General features: G+C 47.4%; 1 protein-coding gene across 1 annotated transcript in view; it reads left to right on the top strand.

Annotated features, from left to right (window-relative positions):
* Positions 1-311: 311 nt before the first annotated feature.
* MID1 (midline 1) overlaps positions 312-7,113 on the top strand; it is a 113,731-nt gene continuing 106,929 nt past the window's right edge. The window contains exon 1 of the mRNA XM_077761399.1: positions 312-402. The gene's annotated coding sequence lies outside the window, so the exon portion shown is untranslated. The remainder of the gene's footprint in view (positions 403-7,113) is intronic.

Genomic DNA, 7,113 nt, shown 5'->3' with positions numbered 1-7,113 from the left:
TACAGATCGCAGTGCCAAGTCGTCGTTTTTTCGGGGACGAGGCAGTGGGTGTTAATCTGCCCCGAGCCGCCTTTTCATTTGGCTCGAGTTGAACGTGGCGTGGGCGAGGGCACAGGGACGCCACGGCGGGGTCTGTGCAGAAGGCAGCTGGAAGCTGGGAGTTTTGATTCTTCAACTCCGGCAGCCCTGGCGGGGTGGACCAGGTGGAGCTGGCCTTCCTGGAATTGTCGCGTCGATTTTCCTGTTGTGTTTCACTGTTGACGCTCTCCCAGACACACAGGACTGCTCCGGCACTGCCTGCCACCCGCCATCTGGTCTCGGTGGCCTGTCTGTCGTTTCGTGGGTCCCCGTCCTCTGCCTACGGCGATGTTTCTTCAACAAGAACTAGGGTGCAGTCCATTGGTGGGTATTCGAGGTGGATCTGTTTGTAAGAATCTGGAGCGATGCTAAAAGAACTCTTGAGAACAAATGTGCTATTTCCTGTTTTTAACCTATTTAGCAGTCTTTTCAGTAGAACAAGTTGCATTTCTGAGACGGTCGTGGGGGTGTTCTTTACTCTTCAGATAGAGCGGATCGGGCGGTTGGTCCTTGAGAAATCAGGATTGCTTTTTTTCTTGCATTGTCATTGGTGTCTTTTTTCTTGTCTGCTTGTGTAAATGAACTCCAGAAGGTGTATTTAAGCATTCTGTTAAGTAAATTTGGAAGACTAGGTTTCAATTAAAATAACCAGACAGTGTGACCTAGCTCCCGTTTCTCCTTAATTTTTATCATTAAAGCCTTCATGTCCCCAAAGGCATCTGCTAAGCTTCCAAATGATTCTTTTCAGGAATGTTCATTCATTATTAATCAGGCTGCATGGTCAAGAGAGTATGTGATTATTTTAAAGAATATCCAAGAGATCCAATTACTAAAAACCGAGCACACTCTGGACAGATGTGGAAGTATAGAGAAAGGTTTTGTGAACAGTTTAATTCAATCTGCATGAATTCCACCAGGTGGGTATTTGGTGAAATTCAAAGTCTTCCCTGTTTCTCACTTTCCGTGTCAGGTCAAACGTTTTAACTTAAGCACCCCTCGGAATAAATAAAGATGAAGTGGCAAGTTATTAAAAATATCTGTCGTATTAATGAGTTGCTTAAAACTGGAGACTGGGGGGCCTCAGCGTTTATCTGCATGTCATTTTTTTTTCCAGTCCGTCCCTCTGGTCCCTTAAAATTCGGTTGGCAGAAATCCTTAGTCGTCTGTCGCTGATAAAGTGAACGAATTTGAGGGTGCTGACAGTCGGAGGTTAACCACAGTGATATTTCAGAGGCATTACTTCTAGAATGTTATAGGACCGCTTTTCTTTTTTCCACCTGTTCCTGCTCGTGTGTTATTTGTACTGTTGCTTTAAGAGCCACTCTGCATTTTGACTGCTCTCTGCCTCTGTTGTCATATCCATTTCCAGTCTTTCAGAATGCTGTTAAATCCAATCGGATCTCACCCTCCCCTGTGCATAGCTTCTTGCCCCAGTTTTATTGCACATTTACTGACTTGCCCCCCGTGTCTCCAATCAGCCAGGGTGCTAATCAGCGAAGGAGCGTTCGGGTGGGGTGTTTGTTCTGTAGTTTTGATAACTCAGAGCTAAATCCGAAACCACGGCTGAATGTGCAGACATCGGGTGCTTGTATCGTGTTATTGAAAACAGTCTATTTGTGGTGGAGTCACCTTGAATATAGCATCCAGTTTCTATTAACGCAGGTTAATTTCCAAAGTTTCCCAGTTCCAAAGTTTTGAGTCCTCTGAAAGTCCATGTTTCTTGTGATCCAAGATAAAAACAGCATTCCATGGTTCTTAAAAAAAAAAAAAAAAAATTTCAAATGTGGTTCTAGAACAGGGATGAAGTCATAGCAAAAATCCAAATGGCAAGAAGTCCACTGAATCTTCATGACCCCTGTGAAGAGGGGATAGGAAATTGACTTGATCATGGTTCCAAAATGGAGGGTGCTTTAAAGGAAATTTATTCATAGGATCCAGGATGCTGTTATTCACAACACTTGCAAGGGGTTTCCCCCCCTTAAACCATTTTTTTTTTTTGTGAATTGGCATAATATTTGTACAGTTCAGGTGGTGTGTATGTCAGCTCAGTCATGTTTTGGTAAATTTAGCATCACGCTTAGGTTCCACACCCCAGAGGATATTTAGGGGAAAAAAAAAAATCAGAGGAAGTGCCTTGGGAATCGTCTGGGCAGTGGCTGAGAGCCACCTGGTAGTAACAGTTGACCATAGGCCACCCGGGGTTGGTATCCAAGTTTATCCCTTGGTCTAGTGACTCATGAATTTCTCTCCGAGTGATGGCCTTCGGAGCTGTACAAAGTGAGACTGAAAGTAAAATTTCTGGTGGCCGGAATGCATGCTCTATTTCATAATTAGAAAAATGATTATTGTTCATGGAGTTTGCAGGCATGGCAGGGAATGCCTGTAGGGAAGCACTGAGAGATNACTCTGTTAAGAGAAATTTGGAATTAAAGAACTCATGGTCGACGTGCCGGCAATCAAATATCTCCTTATTCACTTCTTGAGTCCCTGGGTGAACCTTCCATACTCTGGGGATTTCGGACTGGGAAGCCCGCTCACTGACTTTGGCCACGGATGAAGCCGTGCAACGCGTGTCGTCTTCACAGGGGTACTGGGTGTTCCTTTGGGCTGTAGGTGACCTTCTCTGTGCCCCACCAGGAGTTGGGGGAGACGACAAGGAATACGGTTGTGAAATTCTAACATGAGCAAGCAAGCGGGATGATGGCGAAGCTTGTGACTGCACAGGCAGGCAAGGTTAAATGTTGTTTTTGCGTTGGCTTGCCCGGACGAGAGCTCTGCCTCTCCCTCGCTTTAAAGGAGGAGGCGGAACAGATCTTCCATCTTGCTGGCCTGTAACAGTAATCTTTTAGGGCGCCCGCCCTGAGTCCCCCATTTCCCTTCTCAGCCCCCAACCTTGTACCTGAACTAAGTCCTGCTGTCCGTTCTCTTCTACTGGGGACCTTCTCCAGTCTGCTTCCCCCCACCCAGATCCCTCACCTTGGACCAAAGAAAGCCCTTTTCCCCCCAGGGAAGTCCTCTTCCTGGGGTGAGTTCTACCTGCCCAGGCAGCTGGTTCAGCCAGACCACCTTAGCCATCACCTGGTGCCAAGGTTCGATCATCCCCGCAGCCCTCGCTGCCAGCTGTCCATCTCTCTGTTGATTAACTTTCCTTCAGCCCACAAGGCGTGAGCCTCCTGACATCCAGGGTTAGCAATGGGGATTTCGAGGAGTAGGTGGGCATTTGGCTCAGGCCACCTGTTCGTTATTGGCCTCAAATGTAGACGAGGAGTGTTATCTCCGTGTGAGATTTGTGTGTGTGTGTGTGTGTGTGTCTGTGCGCGCGCGCATATGCACGCCCCGTCGGTCCCAGAGCTGATCCGACTGTACTGAAAGAATGGGAGGAATCCTGTAACTTTATTTATTTTTTAAAATTATTTGTTTTAATTTACATACAAATGAGTTTGCGTATATAATGCAATAATGATTTCGGGAGTAGGAATTAAGATCTTCAAATGAATATTCTGGTTCCTTTGTAAATATGATAGTGACCGCTGGCTTTGTGGTTTTCACCTAAAAGCTTTACTTTGTTAATTGTAAACATTTAAGACCCATCACGCTATGTATAGCCATCTTGTAAGACAATCCTTCTTTGTTGAATACGAAATCTCCAAAACAACAGTGGCCAGGGTTCTTGAGGTCTCTACGGGGTCCTGCTGTCCATCATCTTAAAAAACCAGAAAACAACAACAAGAAAATAAACACGAAACACAAAGCAATCTCCCAAAGGAAAAAATGATCTGTGCTAGGAAGAGAAGCAAAGGCAGTTGCTAAGAGCAGCCGATAGTGCCAGTTCCTGGGATGGGAGGTGAGCGCGTGGGAATCAGGCTGAAGGAGCGGTTTGGGACCTTGGCCATGGCTGTGAGACAGGAGATAAGGCGTCCGTCAGGACTCGTGCTTTGGGCAGCTGGGCGCTGCTCTGTGTTTGAGCCTTTAAGGGAAGCGACAGGAAGAAGCTGTTGGTGCCAGAAGCATGTGGCCGAGATGAAACTGAGGGACAAAAGATTGGAGGGAAGAAATCATGTTAGGAGGTGGTTGTTTGTGTTTTGTTTTTGTGTGTTTGTGGGGGTGGGGAGGGTGGGTCATAGTCTAGGAATGCAGGAGAGACGATGTGGATCAACCCGGAAGGCAGTGAGAGCAGAGAGAGAGAAACCGATCAGAGAACTAGGGACTGAGACGGACATGCCTTGGCTAGCGATTTGGATCTGGGGGAAAGAGAGCGTGTGGCTTCTTACTGAGGCTGTAACAAATGACCACCAACGTGTTGGCTTCAACAGCGCTGGAGGTCCAGGTGTCTGCAGGCCTGCGTCCCCCCGGGAGGACGAGGGAAGAGTCTGTTTGCCTTTTGCAGCTTTTAGAAATGGCTCACATTCCCTGACTCGTGGCCCTTCCATCTTCAAAGCGAGGGCCATCGAGTCTTTTCTGCGTCTTATCGACCGGCTCTTCTCCGGTCATTTCCACATTGAAGGGCCCTGGTGATTGCATCGAGTCCGCCTGGATAATGCAGGCTGAGCCCCCCATATTCAGCTCAGCTGTGGCAAGCTCGATTTCATCTGCAACCTGCGTTCCCCTTTGCCTTGTAACCTGACATACAGGTTCCGGGGATTAGGATGTGGCCGTCTTTGGAGCCCACGTATTCTGCCTCCCCCAGAGAGAGGGGGGATCGAATGTGTGGCGAGTTTCTGATTTGTAGTGATCGGGACGATGGAAGCACCAGGAGGTTTGCAGGGCAGACAGATTTGGGAGCGAGGCTGACGAAACCTAGGAGGGGTGCACTCTGAAGGTGGGCATTTACAGTAAATGAAGCAGAGAACCGTCAGCGCTGAGCTGGGCTTCTGGAGAAAGCTGGCGTTGCGAGGGACAAGCCCGGGAGTCGCTCTCAGAGAGGCTGTACGAGAAATGAATGAACAGCCTGGATGGCTTTTTAAACAATTGAGGTGTAATTGACATAGAACGTTGTATTCATTTCAGGCGTGCGACACGGCTCCACATTTGTATCCACTGTGAAGTGATCATCACGCTAAGTCTAGTTAACATCCGTCACCACACAGTTACAACCTTTTTTCTTGTGATGAAAACTTTTAAGATGTACTCTCTTAGCAACTTCCAAATACGCGATACCGTTATTATTAGCTAGAGTCACCGTGCTGTACGTTACATCCCGACGACTTCTTTTACATCTGGAAGTCTGTACCTCTTGACCCTCTTTGATGACTTTTGGATGGAAGGCCAGATCCTTAGAAAACACCCAGGCTTTGATTCGCTGGAAGGAGAAGTCGGCAGTGGTTAGAGGAAAACCAGAAGAGTAGTTTTGGTGGCACGTAGAATGAGAGAGGGTGGGACGTGCACATTGTCACTTCAACCACAATACCCATTTATTAATTTTCCATGGTAAACCAGTGTTTTCCTCGGAAGTCTTGGATTTGTAAGAAAGTTTCTCCAAAACCTGTCTTGCACCGGCCCCTGTCCTGCTTAGGGATTGTTCCGAGTGAGGGCTGGAGGGAACTGGAGGGAACATCTGTGGACACACTCCCAGGGCCACGCAGCTAGTAGATAGCCGAGCTGCGCGTCACCCCAGACTGTCTGGCCGCCCATCCGGCTCTCTCCTTTCTCTCTATTCCATGCCTTGTTCTACACTACAAACCGTGGACAGGCAGAGGTGTGAGCTGTAAATTGTTGCCACTCCAGTTTGTTGCAAGGGGTTCCCAGGATTGCCCACATCCTCCTGTGAATGAGGACCACTCAGCCCATTAAGAAAAATGTTGAGCTATAGAATTTCCTGACAATGATATGCACACGTGATTTCCTTCCATTGTAGTGCAGGCTAAGAATCTCTCTCTCTCTCTCTCTCAAGCCTAGAAATTGAATTATGGAACTTAAGAAAAGAAAAAAAATAACATTTTCACAGTCCCCCCCCCCCACCTGTTTGGTGAACCCCTGTTCATCTTCAAAAATCTTTCTCACATGTTGCCTCCTCCGGGAAGCTTTCCCATCTTTTCTCCCCCTAGCCTTTGGCACTTGTCTTTTGGTAATGTTGCATATGTTACATTGCATAGCAATTTGTTCATATTTCCTCTCCCCATAAGATCGACGAGCAGGGGCCAAGTATTGCCATTATTGTCCCAGGTCCGAGAACCTAGAGGGGCTTCGCTGTTTGGCGAAAGAATGAATGGTATTTTCATTTCTCAAAAAGGGTATTTCAAAGGAAGCTAGAAAACAAACGATGCGGATTATCTTTTTTAGGTGGGGGAATGGCACGCACGCTTACCAGTAACATGTTGTCGAGCAATATAGCAAAACATGATCTGCATAAAAGGAGAAAAAGTCAGGTCCACTGTAGATAGCGAACCCGTAGCCCCTTCCTTTTTGGCAGCATATGGGCGAAAGATCCAGAAAACTGGCTGAACCTCTCTGTGTACCCAGATATGCAGTCATGACTTAACACAATGAAACCAACGTTTACAGCGCAGACAGTCGCACAAAGTGCTTGCCACGCCAAGCACTGAGGCAATAAAAGAAAAAAATCCTGTTCTGAGCAGCTGCTATTAAATCATTCTTACACGAAGTGCCCCTAAGCGCTCGACTCACATTATTTCCATTGATGTCAGGGTGAAATCCCATGGCATATCGTTTCTCGTTAGCATTCGAAACTTGTGCCCGCTTGTCAGAGTCTTACTCTACCGCCGTTGCCGGTGTCGCCCGCGCGGCACTTTATTCATCTCTCTTTGGGAGAGATTCTCATTGGCATTTTGTCCAGCTGTATGCGTGTCTCTCTTCGACCACATGGGTGAGCAAAATGAGGTCCTCAGGCCCAATCCCGCTTGCTACCTGTTTTTTGTAAATCCGATGTTATTGGCCAGCCACACTCTCTCCCTCGCGTCTGGCGTGTGACCGCTTTTGCGTGCTACGGCAGTGGACTTGAGCGGCTGCGACAGATTCTGCCTGGCCCGCGACGCCGAAAGTATTTCCTGTCTTGCCCTATATAGAAAAAAAAAAGTT

This window comes from Crocuta crocuta, unplaced genomic scaffold, assembly GCF_008692635.1.
Source record: "Crocuta crocuta isolate KB4526 unplaced genomic scaffold, BGI_CrCroc_1.0 scaffold224, whole genome shotgun sequence".
Classification (NCBI taxonomy): Eukaryota; Metazoa; Chordata; class Mammalia; order Carnivora; family Hyaenidae; genus Crocuta; species Crocuta crocuta.
This window is presented reverse-complemented; position numbering and strand designations above follow the sequence as displayed.